The following is a 23326-nucleotide window of genomic DNA, read 5'->3' on the forward strand; positions in this document are numbered from 1 at the left end:
TAATGATTTAGAGCACCTTTGTGTATGACTAGAAATGATTTCAATTTCTTCATCTGAAAATTGTACATATTCTTTGATTTTTATTTATCAATTTTATTTGTTATAAGTTACTTATATATATATTTATTATAAATTTTATTTATCAATTCCTCCAATTATCTTTAAGTATTGTGTTTGTAGTAATGTTTCTATTGGCACAAGGAATTTAACCCCTGCTTTATGTCAGGCTTAAGTTGGTGGTTCAGTTAAGAATTGAAACAAAGTATAGATTGTTTTTTTCATGGTTAGCTCAAGCAAGTTAAGTTTACTTAATTATCATTACATTGAAAATATATTCAAGAAGAATACAAAATTGATTTAATTATGTACATTTTTTTTACCTTATAGATTGGCCAAATCAGCATTCACTCCATCAAGACTGAAGGAAGAAGTCCTATGTATTGGTATTTTTATTTAAGCTATCAGAAAATTATATCAACTGTTCTAGTCTTAACCCATACCCATGCCCTATTATGGAATGGTTTCAATATGTTTTAAGGAAAAAAAGACCTATCCTTCATGGGATGGGACTTTAGAAAAAATAGTTCAGCCTTGTGTTTTGGGTGAGGTGGAGCATAGTAGGGATCCTATTAGATACTGCTCCCAATCTCCATTCTATGATATGGCTTTTAATCCCCAACTAACAAGTGAAAATTTATAAGGGAAAAAAAAAGCAGAAAATGGCATAAATGTTATCACAGGATCACAGATGTAGAGATGGAATCAACCATTGATGTAGTCCACCCAATTTTCTTCATGCTGTAGATAAAAAAAAAATTGAAATTCAGATTATTGAAGAAATTTGCCCAAAATCACATAAGTAGTAAATAGAAGAACTAAATTGTGAGCCTAGTTTTTCTGAATTCAAATTTAAAATATTTTCCGTTGTAGCCTGCTACACCTTCAAATAGATACCAGAGTATTTTCTGATAGTCACAGGAATTCTAATGCAACCTGAAGTGATGAGTGCAGGAGAGTCTAAGGAAAGTAAACTCAGAAATACCATGATGGATAAAAAAGGTACATATATATGATGAGCTCATCAAAAGGCTTATTTGCTTCTTCAGTAAATGAACATGTATAACTGAAATAAGGAACATGTGATCAAAAGCTCCCCAACACTAATCTCATTATTTGTAGTGAAGACAACATGAATAATTGCTGATTTTGGAACCTATTCACATTCCTTTGAGAAACCTCATTTTGGCATATATTAGAGAAACAAGATTTTAAAAAACACAAAGGTTAATCAATTTTGGTTCAGGTTGACAATGCAATATCAACTTCTTTATTTGACAGGGTTATCAAGGGACATTTAGTAGAAAGATATGATTTTTGTTATTAAAAATATCACAAATATATCTGAAATGTTTCATCTTTCCCTTTAAAGGTCTACTGCGTATTTCATCAACTTATCTACTCTCTCCTTGTAACAATTCCTCATTATTCATGAGCTAGATACATGTAGAAGATGTAAATATTCTAGCTTGATTGGAGCTATGAATTTCTTTTGTGAAAAAATAGGAAACAAAGTTGGATGAAATTCACCCCAAGTCTTCAATGGCTTCTGAAACAAATACTTTACTTCCTGAATGAAGTTGCCTACTGAATGAAGTACAAACAAAATGAAGTACAAACTTGGCTTTTAAGGCTCTCCATAGTCTGACTCAAACCTGAAGTTCCTGTCTCACCTCAGCTTTGACACTTGCTAGTTGTATGGCAACTGATTTTCCCTTTCTGAAATGCATTTTCTTTATATGTAAAAAAGAGATAAAATTGCTTATATTACCTTTTTTTGATAAAACATAAGGTGTTGTATAAATGTGAGCTCTTATCACTAAACTGGAACTAAATTGGTTTACTCAATCTACCCCAAATTTTCCCATGAGTTCTTGCCTCTTCTCTTCTATACCTTTGTTCAGGCTTTTCAATATTCTTTTACTGTACCATTTTGCCCTGATTTCATCTCTATTTGTTGAATCTTTCTAATATTTCGAGATTTGCCTTATTGTATCCTTCATGATGCTATTGTTGATTATCATAATGAAAGCAAAGCCATATCTTAGTATCATTTCTAACATAGTTTAAATTATTCTAGTTATCTGTATATATGGGATTTACTCATAAGTACTTACCCTTCTTTGAGAACAGGAGCTATATCCATCTTTGTATCCTCAGTATAGCAAATATTGTTTTATATATAGAAAAACTTTGATAATTATTTACTGAATTGAATTGAATTGAATTAAGGAGGTCCTCAGAGTTAATTAATTAACCATAAGCATTTAAGAACTCATATTTCAGGGACTATGTTTGCCAATGAAAATACAGAAAAAGGGAAAAAGAATCACTCCTTCATGGAGCTTATATCCTTTTTTTTTAATTTATTTAATAGCCTTTTATTTACAGGATATATGCATGGGTAACTTTACAGCATTAACAATTGCCAAACCTCTTGTTCCAATTTTTTACCTCTTACCCCCCCACCCCCTCCCCTAGATGGCAGGATGACCAGTAGATGTTAAATATATTAAAATATAAATTAGATACACAATAAGTATACATGACCAAAACATTATTTTGCTGTACAAAAAGAATCAGACTCTGAAATATTGTACAATTAGCTTGTGAAGGAAATCAAAAATGCATGTGGGCATAAATATAGGGATTGGGAATTCAATGTAATGGTTTTTAGTCATCTCCCAGAGTTCTTTTTCTGGGCATAGCTGGTTCAGTTCATTACTGATGGAGCTTATATTCTAATGGGAAAATAAGATTTATGTAAATAGATTGATAAAAGATATATAAAGAGTAGATGGAAGGTTTCCTTGAACAAAAGATTCTAACAACCATTCCTAATCTGAGATACTAGAACTTTTAAAAATATTTTCATAACTGGGATTTCAAAATAATTGACATCCTTTGTAATTCTATGTATTTTATTTTATGTTTAAAACCATTGTCTTGGGGGCAGCTAGGTGACGCAGTAGATAGACCACCAGTCCTGATCAGGAGGAACTGAATTCACATCTGGCTTCAGACATTTAACACTTCCTAGCTATGTGACCATGAGCAAGTCACTTAGTCACTTAACCCCAATAGCCTAAGGAAAAAAAAAAAAAGGAAAGAAAAGAAAAGAAAAAGAAAAAAAGAAAGAAAAGAACAAAAGGGATCCTAAAACTTCACCAGATTACTAAATGAGACCATGACACAAAAGAGATGAAGAATCCCTTTTCTAGGTCAAAGATCAATGCAGACAATGATTATAGTCATGAAATTAAAAGAAGATTCCTCTTTGGAAAGAAAGATAGAGCAAATCTGGATAGCATACTAAAAAGCAGAGATAAAAAGCAGATCTCTGACCTTGACAAAAGTCTATATAGTCTAAGTTATGGTTTTTCCATGAGTAATGTATGGCTATGAGGGTTGGACTATAAGAAAAACTGAATACCATAAAATTGACACTTTCAAATTGTGGTGCCGGAGAAGGCTTTTGAGAGTCTTTTAAACAACAAGAAGATCAAATCAATTAATATTTACAGAAATTAATTTAGGCTATTCACTTGAAGGTCAAATACTTAAACTTAAACTTATATGGTCAACTTAGTTTGACCATATAATGAGAAGATGGGACTCAATGGAAAAGACCCTGACATTGGGAAAGAGCCCCTGAGGTTAAGAAAGATTGCAAGCAAAAGAAAAAGTCAAGACTTCCTGATTTTAGGTTCAATGCTTTGTCTACCAGGTCATCTAGCTACACCCAAGTATAGAAGCTACTCCAACTGAATCCTATTTCTGCAAGGCATAGGAGTTTTGACCTGCTCCATATTTGAGCTGTGCCACTTTGCTCCTCCCTAAAGTAGCCTGATGGTCCTCTTTTCCTGGGTTCTCACCTTACAGATGTTAAACTTAATGAGAACAACTAATTCACTTAGCCACCTATTATTTGGAATGTCAAAGCTCAAGAGATCTGTCAATCTCAATCTGTCCAAGAGTAAGATTTATAAACCTGTGCCATTATGCCCAGCTAGAATTTTAGATTTGTAAGAGTTCTGAGAGATCATTTGGCCCGGGTCATGAGGGATACAGTGACTGCAATGAGTTTCCACATATTAAAACACAAAACTAGGACTTTGAAGCCAATTCTCCCAACTCCTTCCCCCAATGCTTTCCACTACAAATCTGCTATTTATAGGGTGAAAAAAAGACATAGAAATGGTGGCACAGCCTAAGAAGGATAATATAACTAGCAACTGAATGTTTTCCTTGAATAACATTCACCTTGCAATGACAAAAAATGACTACACAGGATAACTTCAAGGAATCCAAAAGCACAGCATCAATCCCTTTCTAAAGACTTTTTTTGGAAGTTATTCATAATAGTCCAGACACAGACCCTGGAGTCCCCACAGCTTTTTTGAATTCAGGATTTCTATTCAGAAGATGTTGAAATAGCAATTTCTATCAAGCTGGCACCTGTTGAATTGTTCTTTTTAAAAAATTAAATTTCTTCAGGCAGATAATGAAAAAATGCCTTAATTCCAGATAGCACTTAGATTTTTTAAAGCATCTTCCATCTACAATGTTATTACACTTTATTCTTATACTTCCAATGTCAGGTATGAAGGGTAGGTATTATTATTCCCATATTACAGATAAGGAAACTGAGGTACCACAAAGGTCAAGATTTTATAAAGATCTATACATTAAATAGTGAAGATCTATTTGCTTTGGAGTCAGAAGAACTAGTTTCAAATCCTGCCTTTGACATTTACCACTTGTGTGACCTTTGTTGAATCACTTCATCTCCTTGGGTTTCATTTTTCTAATCTATAATGAAGGCATTAAACTAGATAAATCCCAGAGCTCCCTTCAGTTTTAGATCCATGATTCCATCATTATATCATGTACAATTATGCTTTAATATCTGTGATTGCATGAATGGCAGAGTTCCTGGTACTGCAACTCTATCTACCAGATAGATACCAGATATCTACCAGAGATAATATTAATTTGTAGTTTTCTAAGTCACTGCCAATTCACAGGAATCTGTTTTTATTTGAGTTAGTAATACTATTATTCTCAACTTGAAGGGTCAGAGGGGAAATCTGAATACTGTCTTCATGACTAAGTCAAGCACTCTATCTACATCATGCTGTTTCTTACCTAACTTATAGAGACCCCCAAACATTTCTACTAAACCTGAATCCAATATGAACTTACTCAAATTTTCAAAGTTGCCTTTGTGCAGTGTAGGGTATAGGAATGACAATATCTGACCTCAGGAAGCCTCTAATATTTATTTTCTAAAATGACATGTTCTTTGGATTGGATATATAATACTCCTAGTAAATGAGCTTTTCACCTACCAGTGTAAGGATCAGAACAGAGGTCAGTACTACATTAATTATTATAGTAAATAGAAGTCCTGGGATATTAATCTTCATGTTTATTGACCAAAAAAAGTATTGACCCTGATAAATGATCTCAAATGTCTGTACATACTAATCTTAGCCTGGCCTGTTGACAAAAGGAGCCAGCGGGATGTATTATCCTGATAATGAAAGTTTTACCTGGTTCTAAATATTGGTTCAAATCGTGGAAGTTGTAAGAGTAAGCTATCCTGCAAAGACTGCTCCCTATGCTAGAGTTCGAAAATCCAATTTATGATGCTACTCTTGCCCCTATTCCATACATTGTGGGCATGGGCAAAAGCATATATTTTTGTATTTGCTATTGCTACTGCTACTCCTGCTGTTAATATTAATTAATTATTTTTTAAGCATCAACTATGGGCTAGGAAAAACTGTGACATAATATAGCAGATAGAGAGAGCAAGCACTGGACTTGGAGTCTGAATGGTTTTGGGTTCATATCTTACTTTGGACAATAGTTAGCTGCAGGTAATAAGAATAACAAGCAAAAAATAAAAACAGCCCCCCTACCCTCAAGGAGTTTGTCTTAATGGAGAATGGCAATACATAAAGGGGAGCTGAAAAGGTGAAGAGAAAGAAGGTATCCTGGGGTTGTAATGGTGAATTTCAAAAGATTTCAAAGGATGAAGGATATCTGGTTTAGGCCCTTCTTCAAAATGGAGATTCAGAAAAGAATTCTCCAGTAAAAGAAGGTGGCTACAGACATAAAGGGGAGGGCAGCTGACACCTGAATGGTGGCAAACTCTGGTCTGAGCCCTTCCTTAAAAAAAAGAGATTGCATTTGGGAATCAACAGTAAGAGAAGAGAGTCACAATGGTGAGAAAAAAGGCAGAAGTTTCAACTGTCAAGTACTCACACTGTCTGTCATATACTAAATACTAAATAAATGCCAGTTGACTTATTGACTTTACTGTCATTTTCATCTTTAGATCTTCCAGCACCTGATACAGCACCTTGCATATGTCGATATATCACTATATCACATCTTTCATCATTGTGGGAATTTCATTCACTGACACAGAATGCAATATATCTAAAATTCAGAGAAGCAAAATTTCTTGTTAATGGTCATATAGCCAGTAAGAGTCTGATGCCAGACTTGAATTTATGAAGATGAGTTTTCCTGATTCCAAACCTGGCATTCTATCATATATGTATATTGTGTATTTATGTTTGTATATATACGTGCCACTGTGTCATTTCGCTGCCCCATGTTCACATATAAGTTAGGACATTTTCATCAATTTTTAGACTTGCTCTTTATGACAAATATTATTTTATTTTTGTTTTTGAATTCCTAGCACCTGATATAGATTTGTCAAATATAAATAAATTGATAACTAAGAAAGCAGAGATTGTCAGATAAATCAGCTAATGTTTTTACTAATTTTATACTCACTGCAATACCTGTATAAGTAAATGCTATTTAGAGTATGATTTTTTAAAATGTAGGAATAGTTTGTAACATTAAAAATCAAACTCTATTATTATCAACTATTATCTGATCTTTGAGCTTCCTTCTAGTAATTAGGACAAACTCTGACCTTCTATCATTTTCTATGCTAATAGTTATTTTACCTAAGTCTATATGAAACTTTGTCTTATTCCTCTATTTTCCAGGAACTTTTGGACTTTAAAGGCTTTCAAAGCTTTTCTGTGCAGTTTATTCAAAAGAAACCATCAATTTATTGTCTTAACATTCCTAATTAGCTCTGGAGATTTTCTCTCTTTGAATCTAGTCTTTGTATATAGAGCTGGTTTGTGTTTCCCAGGAGCTCTCTTCACTGCTGCTTCTCCTTCCTTTTCCTTGTCTAAGCCCCTAAACCCCTGTGTGTTTTCTCATTATTTATCAGAAAAGAGAAAACTCATAAGATTGTTTTTGTAACATAAAAGTTCCACTATGGTCCTCTTCTAATACTGCGAGAATTTTCTCAGCAACAAATTCTGTGACACTCAATTCTCTCAGCTCATTTCCTATTTCCAACAAACATTGTTAAAGATCTACTAAGTACACTTTGTTAGATGCTCAGATGCAATGATAAAACAAACAAATACAAAAAAAATTCCCTTGTTTCAGGACTTCCTATTCTCTTGAGAATACTACATTTAATCAGATTAGCATATAAATGACTATATGAGATAAGAAAGATACAAACAATTAGGAGTATCAGGAAAAGTCTACCATTGGGAGGAGGTATATGAACTAAATCTGGTAGAACTTAGTTCTGAGAGAGACACATAAAGGCAGAGTGCAATCCAGGCTTGTACTCTTTTTTTTTTTTTTTTCCTTTGGTCCATCCTCCATGAAGTTGCCAAAAGTAATCTTCAAAAACTTAAATTTAGTCTTGTTACAAATCTATTGAATAACTAGTGATGTAAAGAGAACGACTGCAGAACAGATTTGAGCATCTTGAAAAATAAGAGAGAAGATGCTCATATCCAGTAGAAAACTTCAAACAAGTAAATAAAGTCATACATATGGATGAAGAGAACTTCATAGGAGAAAAATTGATAAGCAATGGCATTAGAGAGGTGGATTGGAAGTAAGAGGGAGAATCTATGCAAGGTACCCTTGCTTCCCATCTTGATTCAAGATATTTATGAAAAAAGATAAGCAGGACATTCTCAGAAAAATTTGAGAAAACTTAGATGAACTGATGGAAAGTGAAATGAGCAGAACCAGGGAAGATGGTACATAATAACAGCAAAATAGTATAATGATTAATTGTGAATAATTTAGCTATTCTTATAAAATGATCAAAAGTTATCCCAAAGAACTAATGATGAAAAATGTTATATATCTCCAGAGAGAGAACTGATAGAATTTGAATGTAGCTCAAAGCATGCTTTTTTGAAAACGTTATTTTGGTTTTTGGTCTGTGTTTTCTTTAGTAGCCATGAGCAATATGGAGATATGTTACACAAGACTGCTCATTTATAGTCTGTATCAAATTGCTTGCCTTCTCTGGGAGGCATATAGAATTTGGAACCCAAAATTTTTAAAAATAAATTTTAAAAATTGTTTGGGGAAAAAAATAAAATGATAGAAATGATGTCCCAACAATGTGAAGGAAATTCAGAGTAAGGTAGCAATTAACAAGGGGATAAGATTAATGGAGTTGAAATAGAAGAAAATGGCATCAGTAAAAAAATAACATGCTAAATAGTTGATGGCTACATTTAAGGGATTAGGAGAGGAAAAGGAGCTTTCTTCTTATGTCAGTCATGTGGATATGTTTGAACCTTAAGGATCTCAGCATTGCAAAGGACAGTAGTTAATTCTCTCAATTGACAGTAGTCAATTCTCAGAGGAAAAGAGAGATTTCATCAAGAAGGGGGTAAAAGTGGAGACTGTAAATATCTGGTAATGAGTAGTTCAGATATTTGACTGAAATGGATATTTAACAACAGTTACTTAGCATAATTTCAAATTCTGAAGGTTAGTATACAGTTAGAAGACCCCTTGAATTGTGGAGTCAATTTCAATGATTGAATCTGGTGTTAAAGACTTTATTCTTTGATGAGATTCTGATAGAAGACTAGTTCTGCTTTTGTGTGTAGAGGGGAGAATGGATGGGCATTTATTTAGTACCTACTATGTGCCAGGCACTGTGCCAAGTACTTTATAAATATTACTTCATTTGATCTTCACAAAAACTCTGAAGAAGAGATGCTGTTATAAATCTCATTCTATAATTGAGAATACCTCACACACATGTTAAGTGATTTGCTCAGGGTCATATAAGCAGTAAGTATATGAGGCCAAATTTGAACTCAGGTCTTCCTGACTCCAGACCCAGACTCTATTACTGGGCCATTTAGCTATCCTGAGCAAGATCCATTCCAGTATGACAGCTTTGGATCTGAAGTTAGAAGACTTGCATTCATTCCTACTATGTGACATGGGACAAATTACTTGAGCTCTCTGGAACTCTATGGAATGAGATTGTTGTACAGACTGACTTTAGAGGGTCTTTCTAACATTGAGATTCTGTGATTCTTACAAAATAGTGTAGGAACTTCTGTTCTGAATGTCCATGCTTCTCTTATTGACTTACCATTTTTTTCCCTTCGTCATTTCTTTCCATAATGTAGTTTATTATATATGTCCTATTCCATTTATCAGATTCTGTAAGTGACACAGAGAAAGATGATATGTTTATTTATCTTTTCATATTTCCCAGCACTTAGCTCACAGATCTGCATGTAGAATATCTTTTTTCTTTAATGAATAATGTATTTATGTCAAAGCCATTTGTCCATTTGAAACTGATCTTCTTATATGCTGTGAGACTTTAACCTAAACCTAATTTTTGCCAGATTGCATTCTAGTTTTTCCACAAGTTTTTCTTAATAATGAGTTTTCAATGCAGTTTTTTAATTCTTTGAATTTATAAAACACAATACACGCATTTTCATTTATTTCTATGTTATTTAACTAACCTATTTTTTCCATGAACCTACTTCTCTGCTCATTAACCAATACCATAGAATATGAGCAATTGTGGTTTACGATGATTTAAAATCTAGTACTCTTAACCTGCCTTCCTTTTTTTTTTTTTCATTATTTCCTTTGAGATGTTTGATTTTTTTGTTACCCCAGATTAATTATTTTTCTGCCTCTATAATGTAATCCTTTGGTAGTATGATTGGAACGACACTGCAAAAATAATTAATTTGGATAGTAGCCCAGGCATCACCAATAACTATGTTTCTAATCAGGTTTATATTTCTGTCAAGTGTGTTTTGCAATGTTATTTAATTGCTATGTGTCCTATAATATATTGACTACTAGGGGCAGCTAGGTGGTACAATGGATAGAGTATCAGCCCTGAAGTCAAGAGGACTGAGTTCAAATATGATCTCAGATATTTAACACTTCCCAGTTGTGTGACCCTGGACAAGTCACTTAACCCAATTGCCTCAGCAAAAAAAAAAAAAAAAAAAATGTTGACTACCAAACATTTTATTCACACTGTAATTATTTTTAAATAAACTTGTTTTATATATTCTGGGATTTATGGATAATATACAGAAAAGTTGGTGATTTTGTGGGTTTACTTTATATTCTAGAATTTTGTCAATTTCAAATCATTTTTCTCTAAGTAATCATCAGATATATCATAAACAGACTTTTTTCCCTTTACTTCTTCCCTCAGTTTCTTTTCTTTATAACTTTTACTTTATAACTTTAACAAATCATAGCAGTGATCATGAACACATTTTTTTTTCTTCACCTGTGATGTTTTTTTTTTTGGAAGGCTTTCTAGTTTATCTCCATTACTAATATTGTTGGCTCTGGCTTGTGGTATTTAGATTGATATGAGTTGCCATTTAAAAAATGACCATTTATTCTCCTGGCTTTCATTTAAAAAAAAATAATGGATATTTGAAAATTCTGATTTAAACTTATGGTTTTTGTGAGTTTTTAATTAACTTGTTATATCATATTTATGGTTTTCTTAAAATTGAACCAATCTTTCATTCCTCATATAAATCTTATCTGATAATATGCAGATAATCTTTGTTAATATGTTTGCAAGCTCCTCATTGCTAGTATCTTATTTTAAACTTGGTATCAGTATTTATTAGGAATATTCATCTATGTTTTTTTTTGTCTTATTAACTATTGGCTAGGGGTATGAAGTCCATATTTATATCAACAAAGAATTTTAATAAAAGCCCTTTATTCCCTTTTTTGCAAATGGTTTATGCAATATTATAATTAATTTTTCTTTGAAATTTTTATAGAATTTATTTGTAAATCAAAAACACCTGGAAACTATTCCATTAAAATACTTTTTTTTTTTCTCTCCATAGGATTATATTCAATTGTTTTCTTTGTTCTCTTTTCAATACTGGTTTATTTGGAGGGGAGATATCTTACATTGTTTTCTTGTTCTATCTTTTGATTGTTTTCTAGTATTTTTTAGCATAACATAGGATCACTAATTTGTTTGTTCCCATTATAATTTTTAGGAAGTTTCCTTTTTGGGTTTTCCATTAATTCTAGCAAATTCTTGATCTATCCTTCATAATCAGTTTTTATACCTATATTAAAATTCCTTATTTACATTATAAGTCGTTAGAGTTTTTAATTCATTTTAAAGTCATTCTTCTAGCAGTCATACATCTATGTATATTTATTTTTTTGTTATTTTTAACATTCTTAATTTTTTTTATTTTTAACATTCTTTAAAAAATTTGAGTTCAAATTTTCTCCATCACTTCTATCCCTCCCACACTCACTAAGAAATTCAGCAATATGATAGCAATTATATATGTGAACTTATGCAAAAAAAAATTTTCATTTTAGCCAGATCATATATACACAAAAGCAAAACAAATAAGTCTGTTTGCACTTCAGTTCCATCAGTTCTTTTTTTTTTTTTTTCTGGAGGTGGATAGCACTTTTTCATCATTTTTTTTTCATTTTCTAGTTATATATTTTATAATGGATCATCATTATAATATTGCTGTAACTGTGCACAATGCTTCATTTTGTTCACTTCAGTTGAATTGATTCATAAAGGTCCTCCCAAGTTTTGTTTTGTTTTGTTTTGTTTCTGAAACCATCCTCTTTGTCATTTCTTACATTACAAAATTGCTCCAAATAATCAAACATCACAATTCATTCAGCCAATCCCCAATTAAAAGCATTCCCGCAAATTCCAATTTTTTGTCACCACAAAAAAAGCTGCTATAAATATTTTTAGGCCCTTTTTCATTTTTTAGGAGAGGATATAGACTTAGGAATGGTATTGTTGGATAATTGGGTACATATAGTTATGTAGTTCTTTTTAACATAGTTCCAAATTGTTATCCAGAATGATTGGACTAGTTCACAAATCCACCAACAGCTTATTATTGTACCTATTTTTCCTCATCCCCCTCCAGCATTTGTCATGTTTGATAAGTGTGAGGTGGTAGCTTACAGTTGTTTTAATTTTAATTTCTCTAACCAATAGTGATTTAGAGCATTTTTTTCATATAACTATAGATAGCTTTGATTTCTTCTTCTGAATACAGACTGTTCATATCCTTTGACTATTCATCAATTTGGGCATGACTCTTTTTTGTTTGTTTTTTATAAATTTGATTCAATTTCCTATGTTTAGCAAATGAGGCCTTTCTAGGAAACATTCTGTAATTTTACATACATATATATATATATATATATACATATATGTAAAATTATAGAAAGTAATCTATGTATAAACACATATACATGTGTTTACACACACATACACACACATATAAAATTTGAAAACAAAGCAATTTCCCTAATAATCCTTTTTAATTAGACCTGTTTGTATTTTTGCTCTGAGATCATAATTGATACGTCTCCTTTTTTAGATCAGCTGATACATAATAGATTCTGCTCTATTTTCTTATTTTAATTCTAGATGTATGTCTTTCTGTTAAAAGTGTCTCTTATAAACAATATATTGTTTGATTCTAATGTCGCACGCATTCTGCTATTCATTGCCATTTTATACATGAGCTCATCCAATTCACATCTACAGTTTTGATTATTAAATATTTCTTTCCATTCCATTTTCTTCTATTTATCCTTCTCTCTGTCTCTAGATCTTTTTATCCAGTCTCTCCTGAAAAGTCTGTATTATCACTAACCACTGCTTTCCTCATTCTTCCCTACTTTTTAACTCTGGCCATCCTTTCTTTTATCCTTTTTCCATCTAAAGATGGATTTCTATATGCAATTGAATGCATGTGTATGTTTGTATATGTGTGACTGTATGTATATATGTGAGTGTATATGTGTTTGTCTGGGGGTAGGGGGGTTCACACATATATATTCTTCTGTCTTGGACTAATCCCAGCAGTCAGGTTCAAGCATCTCTCTCTCTCATCCCCACCCCAAGCCCATTGTTTCCTCCACTGAAAAAGTTCCTCCTTATGTGTTTCTTTTATGTGACAAAATTTTTCCATTATATCTTTCTTATCCCTTCATCTTATTTTTTTTTGTGATGATCCTAACAAAATCCATTTATACCTATGCCCTCTATTTTTGTAGGCTTCTTCTAACTGCCCTAATAAGGATAAAACAATGTGTCCTCTTCCCATAGAGGCATGCAAATAGTTTAATTTTAATGTTTATTCTTTTATGCTTCTCTAGAATCTTGTGTTTGAAAGTCAAACTTTCTATTCAGCTCTTGTCTTTTCATAAGGAATGCTTGAAAATCCTTATTTTCACTAAGAATTTCTCTTTTAAAAATATTACACTTAGTTTTGCTGGGTGGTTATTCTTGTTTGTCTTGCTAGGTCACTTTCCTTCCAGAATCATATTTCCTTTAACATGGAAGTCACTAAATCTTCTATCATCCTGATTGTGATTCATTATACTTGATTTTTTTTTTCTTTACAACTTCTTGCCATATTTTCTCCTTAACGTGGGAGGTCTGGAATTTGCTATAACATTCCTGAGAATTTTTATATTGCGATCTTTTTCAGGAGGTGAGCAGTGAATGCTTTTAATTTCTATTTTAGCCTCTAAATTAAAGGTATGAGAGCTGTTTTCCTTGATAATTTGTCAAAATATAATGTTTAGAATTTTTTTATAATGGCTTTTTTTAATATTCTGACTAGTTTTCTGGAGGGCCTTGGGACCAGCCTTGGTCTAGCAGAATAATCACCAGGAGAACAGTCAGGAATAAAGTCCAAAGTCTTTATTGTCTCCTTCAGTTACCCAGTCTGAAAAAGTGTGTTCCACAGTCTCTTCCAGCAGTTGACTCACAGTCTGTCTGACTGTCCCAGGTTTCTTCCAGCGGTCTGCTAGTCTGCTCCCCCCTAGTGCAGGAGGCATGAGAGCCACCACGAGGATAGGCAAAGATAGAATGTCTATCTTCCAGTCCTTGTTGGCCCTTTTATACCTTATTGTAATTACATCATTAGAGCAAATTGATTATATGTGAACTTAAGAGGACTATTACATCACCATGCTAAGTACTAAATATATATGTGAACTAGAGAATAATCATCTCATCAATTCCATTGAGTTAATACCTTGTTTCAAGTATACTTCTCCAAAATTTTGCCCTCTACAGCTTTTAGGCAGACTTATTAGGTTTGCATTGCCTACCTTGTTTTAACATCTCCAAATCTTGTCATTGCACTAGAAAACTTCTCTTGAATATTGTCTTGGATGGGCATGTCTTCCAAGTACCTACATGTCTTTGATTGTCTCTCCCCATGCCAATTTGCATTGGAAAAAAAAATACAGTGGGTTCTCCTTTGATTTCCTGTCCACCTTTTGGTCTTGTCCTCTTCCCTGTTCATTACTAGAACAGGTAGATAAGAAAGCTGGAATGAATTGCTTTTTTTTTTTATCATTTTCTCATCTTTTGTATAGAAATTAATTTCTTTTCTTTTAAAAAATCTTATTTTACCTCACTTTCATTTCTGAATATATTTCTTCTGCTCAGAGAGAAATTTTTTACAACAAAGGATAAAAATAAAGAGGCAAAAAAAAAGTTAAAAAACTATCCAAATTTATCGGCCAAGTTTAGCAATGCATGCAATGTTCTATGCCTTTAGTCTCTATTTCTGAAAAGAAAGGATGGAGATACATGTGCTCATTTCTTTTTCAGATTTGAGTTTCTTCATTACAATTACTATGCATTTATTTTGTTTATCTTGTCCTCTCCATTATGATCTAATAGTGATTTTGTATATTAATTCCTATTTCTTCTTATAGCATTTTGCATCATGTCTTCTCATGCTTCTCTGGGTTATTCACATTTAAAATTTCTTATTGTACCATAATATTTTATTGAAATATTTGTCATAATTTGTTTAGTTGTTCTTTAATATATCAAAATCTACCTTATTTCCAAGTTTTTGCTGCTATGAAAAGTGCTACTATGACTATTTAGATACATATGGAGGCTTCTTTTCTGACTTTTTCTACAATAAAGTTAAAAAATAACCAAAAATATTTCAGCAATCACATCTGTCAGTTCTTTCAGTACTCAAGAATACAGTTCATGTAGACCTGGTCATTTGAGTTTACTAAGGACATTCATTTATTATTACCATTTGCCTGCTTTTTTGTGGTCTGATCTCCCTGTGATTTCATTTTGTTTTTAATTCTCCAATCTAAATATTAATAGCCTTGGCAGAGAAAACAACAAAAATGAGGATTACAATGTCTTACTTCCATTCTTTCATCTGATATGTCATTCTAGGCTAATCAGTTGAGTTATGTACCTTCTCTGATACTTTATCATTTCTCTCTATATATTTTTTTATTCTGAATTTAACAAACATCAACTAAAATAGCATTTTCACATGCAAAGCAGAATCAAAAATGAAGTTTTTATATGAAAATATGAATCTTTACTAGATACATTTTGTTTTTTGAGTTTATAATAAATTCAACAGGTAAATTTCAAAACTGTCTTGATTATCTTTTTTTCTTCTACCTTCTGTTTTCTCTTACACATTTAAAAACCTTTCAGTGATATGATGTATCTGTCTGTCTGTCTGTCTCTCTCTCTCTTTCTCTCTTCTCTCCTCCCTCCCACCCAATGTCTCGTTCATTATTCCTTCTCATTACTCCCTTTTGTAATGACTTTGTCTATCTAAAGAAAGGAAATCCCCAAATTGGCTTTTTCCAGATATGTGCCTCTCATTCTATACCTTTAGTCCATCTTCATTCTGGGAAGAAGAGGGTAATAAGATTTGTCACTGTTCCTCTAGCATCATGAATAAGTCAAAGTTCTTAAATCTTTCAACTGTATTTCCCTCCTACAAAGCTGTTAATATATACTTTGTTATCTGGATTCTGTTCACTTTACTCTCTAGCAGTTCAAACAAGTCTCTCCAGGTTTTTCTATTTTATAATTTTTATCACTAAAATTATCATTTAATGGCAAAATATTCCTTTATATATAATATATATATATATACTATAATTTATTCATCTATGTCTAAATCGGTTGTTAATATTTTATTTTCAGTTTTTTACTATAACAACAACAAAAGCTGCTATTAACGTTTTTTTTAAATAGATGTTCCCTGCCTTTACCCTTTACTGTCTATACAACATTGAAAAAGTTGCTTAGCCAGGGTCTCTGGCTCTTAAATAAGACTAGGAAGCTGTATTATATGACCTCTGAAACCCCCTTCAACTCATATTCAACTACTGTGATCATTTTACTCTTCCTTTGTGTCTTTGGGGATTTTAAAGTTCTGCACAATTTAGTGACTTGGGTAGCAACTTCTAAATTGTATTTCAGAAGAACTAAGTCAATTAACACAGTTCTAGAGTATCTGTGTGTCTGTTTTTCTGCAATCCTAGAAAAAACAATTTTTCTTATTTTGGTCATCTTTGTCAATATAATGGGAAGAGATAAAAACTCAAAGTTGCCTTTATTTAAATTTGTCTTATTATTTTGATTTGGGAGGGGTGGAGCCAAGATGGCAGAGAAGGCACACAAGACTTTCTAAGCTCCTCTCATTCCCCTCATAACCAACTATTATCCAGCCTCAGAAATAGCTCTTCACTGCTTAAATTCATGAAGATCAGAAGCATACAACTTACCTGCTGAAGTCAATCTGGAAGATCGCCAGGAAAGGTTTGTCCTGAGGGGCCAGAAACAGACCAGCGCAGGCAGGGAGAGGCTAGCGTCCTGAGCAGACCAGGGGCGGGGGTGATCTCTGTGGCTAGAGAAGTTATAGAGATGACTCTGCTATAGGCTGACTACTCTGCCTTGATTACAAAGCAGTAAACTGGCAGAGAAATTAAAGCCTGGAACAGAGGGTACTCTTAAAAAACGCCAGAATCTAACACTGGCTGTAGCTACTCAAACCCGGAAGTGACTCAGGAGACTGAAACACAGCCCTGCAGCCACATCCTGCAGTTCCGGGCTTTTGTGGGGCAGTTACAAACCTACACGGCAGGGAGGCACAGCCTGGGCAGCCTCTAATCAGCACAGTGCAGGGCTCAGCCTGGGGCAATAGAACTTCCCCAACAGGACTGTGCTTCCCTGAGCAGAGACACTTCCCGTCTCTGAAAATCCATTCACTGCTCAACTTCTAAGACCCACAGCCCAGGGCGGGTTTTGGCTTGGGCTAGTGAAACTCTCACTGCTCACCGTCTAGCCCCAGGGCAGTCATTATCTCACACAGCAGGGGTTCTTTGCAGGGTACTTTCCCAGCTCTGCCCTGCAGGCCTGAGTTACTTCCAGGTGGGGAACTATTTCCCAGCTCACTCCAGTATCTTGCTGCTTTTTGCAGCCGGCTAGCAGGAGAGCTACTGTCCATACACCTCTCACTGCTCTGCAGAGGAAGCTGGTAACCTCCTGGCCCTGAAGGCAGATCCTACAGGCTTTAACAAAATGAGTAAGAAAATCAAAAGGACAATTGATAGTTTCTACTCAGAAAGAGAACAGATTTTTAAGCCTGAAGAGACTAATAGCAGACAGTCTCCAGACAATTGTGGGTCCCCGATACAAAAGGCTCTCCTAGAAGAGACTATTAAAAACCTTAAAAGAGAACTAGAAGAAAAATGGGAAAGGAAAGAGAAGCTATGCAAGAGAGTACAGAAAAAACATATAACTCACTAAAAGAAAAATTTGACAAAGTGGAAAAAGAAAACAACTCCCTGAAATGTGAACTGAAAAGGTAAAAACTTCCAAGAAGTGCAGGGAAACAGAATTTGTGAATTGAGAAAGAAAATAACCACTAAAAAAAAAAAAAAAAAAAAAATTAGTGAAATGGAAAAAAATTCCATAGAGCAAAATGACGCACTTAAAAAATCAATCAGACATATACAAAAAGAAGTAAAAAAGCTAATGAAGAAAATAAACGCTAAAATCAGAACTGAAAAATAGAAATGACTGACCATTGAGACAGGAAGAATCAGTCAATCAAAACCAAAAATGAAAGATTGCAAAAATGTCAAATATTTACTTGAAAAAACAACGGACCTGGAAAATAGATCAAGGGGAGAAAAACTAAGGATCATAGGACTACCCGAAAAATATGATGAATAAAAGAGCCTAGATACTATTTTACAGGAAATTATTAAAGAGAACTGCCCAGAAGTAATAGAACCGGAAGGTAAAATAGACATGGAAAGAATCCATCGAACACCTTCTGAAAAAGACCCTAAAATAAAGACTCTGAGGAATATAGTGGCCAAACTTCAGAATTTTCAGATTAAAGAAAATTTTTACAAGCATCCAGGAAAAAACAGTTCAAATACCAAGGTGCCACAATAAGGGTCACACAAGATCTGGCTGCCTCAACATTAAAGGATCGAACGGCCTGGAATTTGATATTCCGAAAGGCAAAAGAACTTGGAATGCAGCCAAAAATAAAACTACCCAGCTAAGCTAAGCATTTTTTTCCCATGAAGAAGATGGACATTTAATGAAACGGAGTAATTCCATCTGTTTTAAAAGAAAACCAGACTTAAAAAAAGTTGATTCCAAACAACAGGACCAAGACAAGTAGAAAAAGGTAAAAGGAACCTTGAGAACTGTATTTCGTTGTGGATATATATAAAACCAATGTATACTTGATTTTACTGATATAGCATAAAAAGAGAAGTAGAAATGGAAAGGGATAGTGTCAGAAAAGGGAAAGGGAGATAAAAAGAGGGAAAGTTCATGCCGATGAGGCAAAGGAAACCTATCATATCTGAGGGAACTTAGAGAGGGGAGGAACATTGTGCGAATCTACTTCCATCAGAGTTGGCTCAAAAGGAAATAATTAATACATTTGTTTTATAGGAGAATCTTCTCCATGTCATTAAAAGTGGAGAGGAAAAGGAAAGGAAAAGAGTAATAAGGGAAGGGTACAAGAAAGGGAAAGGGATTCAAAGGGAGGAGGGAGGGATACTAAAGAGGAGAGCTAGACGCAAGTGGACCAATAAGTTTAATACTAAGGAAGTGGGGAAGGAGGGCAAGAAAAAGAAAAGCATAATCTGGGGATATTAGGATGGGAGGAAATACAGAATTAGTAATCTTAACCGAAATGGAATGGGATGAACCCCATAAAGAGGGAGGCAGATAGCAGATGGATCAAAAATCAGAACCCTACAATATATTGTTTACAAGAAACACATTTAAAACAGGGGGATACATACAGAGTAAAGGTAAAAGGTTGGAGCAGAATCTATTATGCTCAGGTGAAGTCAAAAAGAGGGTAGTATCCTTATCTCAGATCAAGTAAAAGCAAAATTGATCTAATTAAAAGAGATAAGGAAGGAAACTATATCTTCAAAAGGTACATAGACAATGAAGCAATATCAGTATTAAACATATATGCACCAAATGTATAGCATCTAACTTCCTAAAGGAGAAGTTAAGAGAGTTACGAGAAGAAATAGACAGGAAAACTATAATAGTGGAGACCTAATCTTGTAACTTTCAGATTTAGATAAATCAGCACAAAACAAATAAGAAAGAAATTAAAGAAGTAAATAGAATATTAGAAAGACTAGGTATGGTAGATCTCTGGAGAAAACTGAATGGTGATAGAAAGGAGTATACTTTCTCTCAGCAGCTCATGGAACCTAACAAAATTGACCATATATTAGGAAAAAGACCTCAAAATTAAATGCAGGAAGGCAGAAATAGTAAATGCTTTTTTCAGATCACAAAGAAATAAAAACCATTCAACAAAAAGTTAGTTAAATAAATCAAAAGTAATTGAAACTAAATAATATCATCTTAAAGAATGATTTAGAAACAGCAAGTTATAGACACAATTAATAACTCACTCAAGATAATGACAATATGAGACATCATACCAAAATTTGTGGGATGAAGCCAAAAGGGTAATAAGGGAAACTTTATATCCTTAGAGGCTTATTTGAACAAAATAGAGAAAGAGAAGGTCAATGAATTGGGCTTGGAACTTAAAAAGCTAGAAAAGACCAAATTAAAACCCCCAATCAATTACTAAACTTGAAATTCTAAAATTAAAAGGAAAAAATTAAAATATTGAAACTAAAAAAACTATTGAACTAATAAATAAACAAGAGTTCTTTATGAAAAACCAATAAAATAGATAAAACCTTTGGTAAATCTGATTAGAAAAAGGAGGGAGGAAAATGAATTAGTAGTCTTAAAATGAAAAGGGAGAACTTTCCACCAATGAAGAGGAAATTAGAGGAAATAATAGGAGTTATTTTGCTCAACCTTTACGCCATAAATTTGATAACCTATGAAATGGATGACTACCCAAAAAATATAGACTTCCCAGACTAACAGAGGAGGAAGTAAATTGTTTGAATAGTCCCATTTCAGAAAGAAATAGAACAGGCAATTAAACAACTCCCTAAGAAAATCCCAGGACCAAGATGGATTTACATGTGAATTCTACCAAACATTAAAGAACAATTGGCCCTAATGCTATATAAATTATTTGATAAAATAGGAATGAAAGAGTCCTACCAAATCTTCTATGACACAGACATGGTACTGATACCAAACAGGGTAGGTTGAAAACAGAGAAAGAAAACTATAGACCAATTCCCTTAATGAATATTGATGCTAAAATCTTAAATAAAATATTAGCAAAGACTACAGAAAATCATCCCAGGATAATTCATAGATCAAGTAGGATTTATACCAGGAATGCAGGTCTGTTAAATTGGAAAACTATCAGCATAATTGGCCATATTAATAACCAAACTAACAAAAAACATATGATCATCTCAATAGATGAGAAAAGATTTGAAAAATCCAACATCCATTCATTAAAAACACTTGAGAGTATAGGAAAAATGGACTTTTCCTTAAAATAACAGCAGCATCTATTTAAAACCAGAGTAAGATATATGTAATGGAGAACAAACTGCAACCATTCCCAATAAGATCAGGGTGAAATAAGCCCACTATCACCATTACTATTTAATATTGTATTAGGAAATGCTATAATGGCAATAAGAGCTGAGAAAGATATTAAAGGAATAAGAATAGGCAATGAGGAAACCAAATTATCACTCTTTTGCTGATGATATGATGTTATACTTAGAGAATCCCAGAGATTCTACTAAAAGTTATTAGAAATAATCCACAATTTTAGCAAAGTTGTTGGTTATAAAATAAACCCACATAAGTCATCACATTCTTATATATCACAAAAAATCCAACAGTCAGAGTTACAAGGAGAAATCCATTTAAAGTAACTACTGATAGTATAAAATATTTAGAATCTATCTCCAAGGGAAAATAGAAACTTTATGAGAAAAACTACAAAACACTTTCCACACAAATTAAGTCTGATCTAACTAACTGAAAATATTAAATGCTCTTGGATTAGGAGCAAATATAATAAAGATGACAATATACCTTAAACTAATCTATTTATTTAGCCTATACCAATCAGACTTCCCAAAAACTATTTTGATGACCTAGAAAAAATAACAACAAAGTTCATATGGAAAAACAAAAGGTCAAGAATTTTAAGGGAATTAATGAAAAAAAAATCAAATGAAGGTGGCCTAGCTGTTACAGATCTAAAATTATATTATAAGGCAGTGGTTACTAAAACTATCTGGTATTGGCTGAGAAATAGACTAGTTGATCAATGGAATAGGTTAGGTTCAAAGGACAAAACAGCCAATAACCCTAATTATCTAGTGTTTGACAAATCCAAAGACCCCAGTTTTTGGGATAAGAATGCATTATTGACAAAAATTGCTGGGAAAATTGGAAATTAGTATAGCAGAAACTAGGCATTGGACCCACACTAACACCAACCAAGATAAGGTCAAATGGGTTCATGATTAGGTACAAAGAATGAGATCATAAATAAATTGGAAGAGCATAGGATAGTTTACCTCTCAGACCTGTGGAAGAGGAAGGAATTTATGACCAAAGAAGAACTAGATCACTATTGATTACAAAATTGAAAATTTTGACTATATCAAATTGAAAAGGTTTTGTACAAACAAAACTAATGCAGGCAAGATTAGAAGGGAAACAATAAACTGGGAAAACATTTTTACAGTCAAAGGTTCTGATAAAGGACTCATTTCCAAAATATATAGAGAATTGACTTAATTTATAAGAAATCAAGACATTCTCCAATTGATAAATGGTCAAGTGATATGAACAGACAATTTTCAGATGATGAAATTAAAACTATTACTACTCATATGAAAGAGTGTTCCAAATCACTATTGATCAGAGAAATGCAAATTAAGACAACTTTTGAGATACTATATACACCTGTCAGATTGGCCAGAATGACAGGGAAAGATAATGTGAATGTTGGAGGGGATGTGGAAACAGGGACACTGATACATTGTTGGTGGAATTGTGAATACTGCAGCCATTCTGAGAGCAATTTGAACTATGCCCAAAAGTTATCAAACTGTGCATACCCTTTCATCCAGCAGTGTTCTACTGGGCTTATACCCAAAGAGATACTAAAAGGGAAGGGACCTGTATGTGCCAAAATGTTTGTGGCAGCCCTGTTTGTAGCCAGAAGCTGGAAAATAATGGATGCCCATCAATTGGGGAATGGCTGAGTAAATTGTGGTATATGAATGTTATGGAATATTATTATTCTGTAAGAAATGACCAACAGGATGAATACAGAGAGGGTTGGCGAGATTTACATGAACTGATGCTGAGCGAAATGAGCAGAACCAGGAAATCATTATATACCTCAACAGCGATACTGTATGAGGAGGTATTCTGATGGAAGTGGATTTCTTCAACAAAGAAAAGATCTAACTGAGTCTCAATTGATCAAGGATGGACAGAAGCAGCTACACCCAAAGAAAGAACACTAGGAAATGAATGTAAACTGCTTCTTTTGTTCTTCTTCCCAGGTTATTATACCTTCTAAATCCAATTCTCCTTGAG

General features: G+C 33.2%; 1 long non-coding RNA gene across 1 annotated transcript; it reads right to left on the minus strand.

Moving 5' to 3' along the window:
- Positions 1–284: 284 nt before the first annotated feature.
- On the minus strand, positions 285–17145 carry LOC105750701. Its single transcript, XR_001121187.1, has 3 exons — positions 17041–17145; positions 9533–9603; positions 285–798 (listed from the first exon to the last, which is right to left on the minus strand). It is a non-coding gene; the product is annotated as an uncharacterized LOC105750701 (long non-coding RNA).
- Positions 17146–23326: the final 6181 nt, after the last annotated feature.

Source organism: Sarcophilus harrisii, chromosome 5, assembly GCF_902635505.1.
Source record: "Sarcophilus harrisii chromosome 5, mSarHar1.11, whole genome shotgun sequence".
Taxonomy (NCBI): Eukaryota; Metazoa; Chordata; class Mammalia; order Dasyuromorphia; family Dasyuridae; genus Sarcophilus; species Sarcophilus harrisii.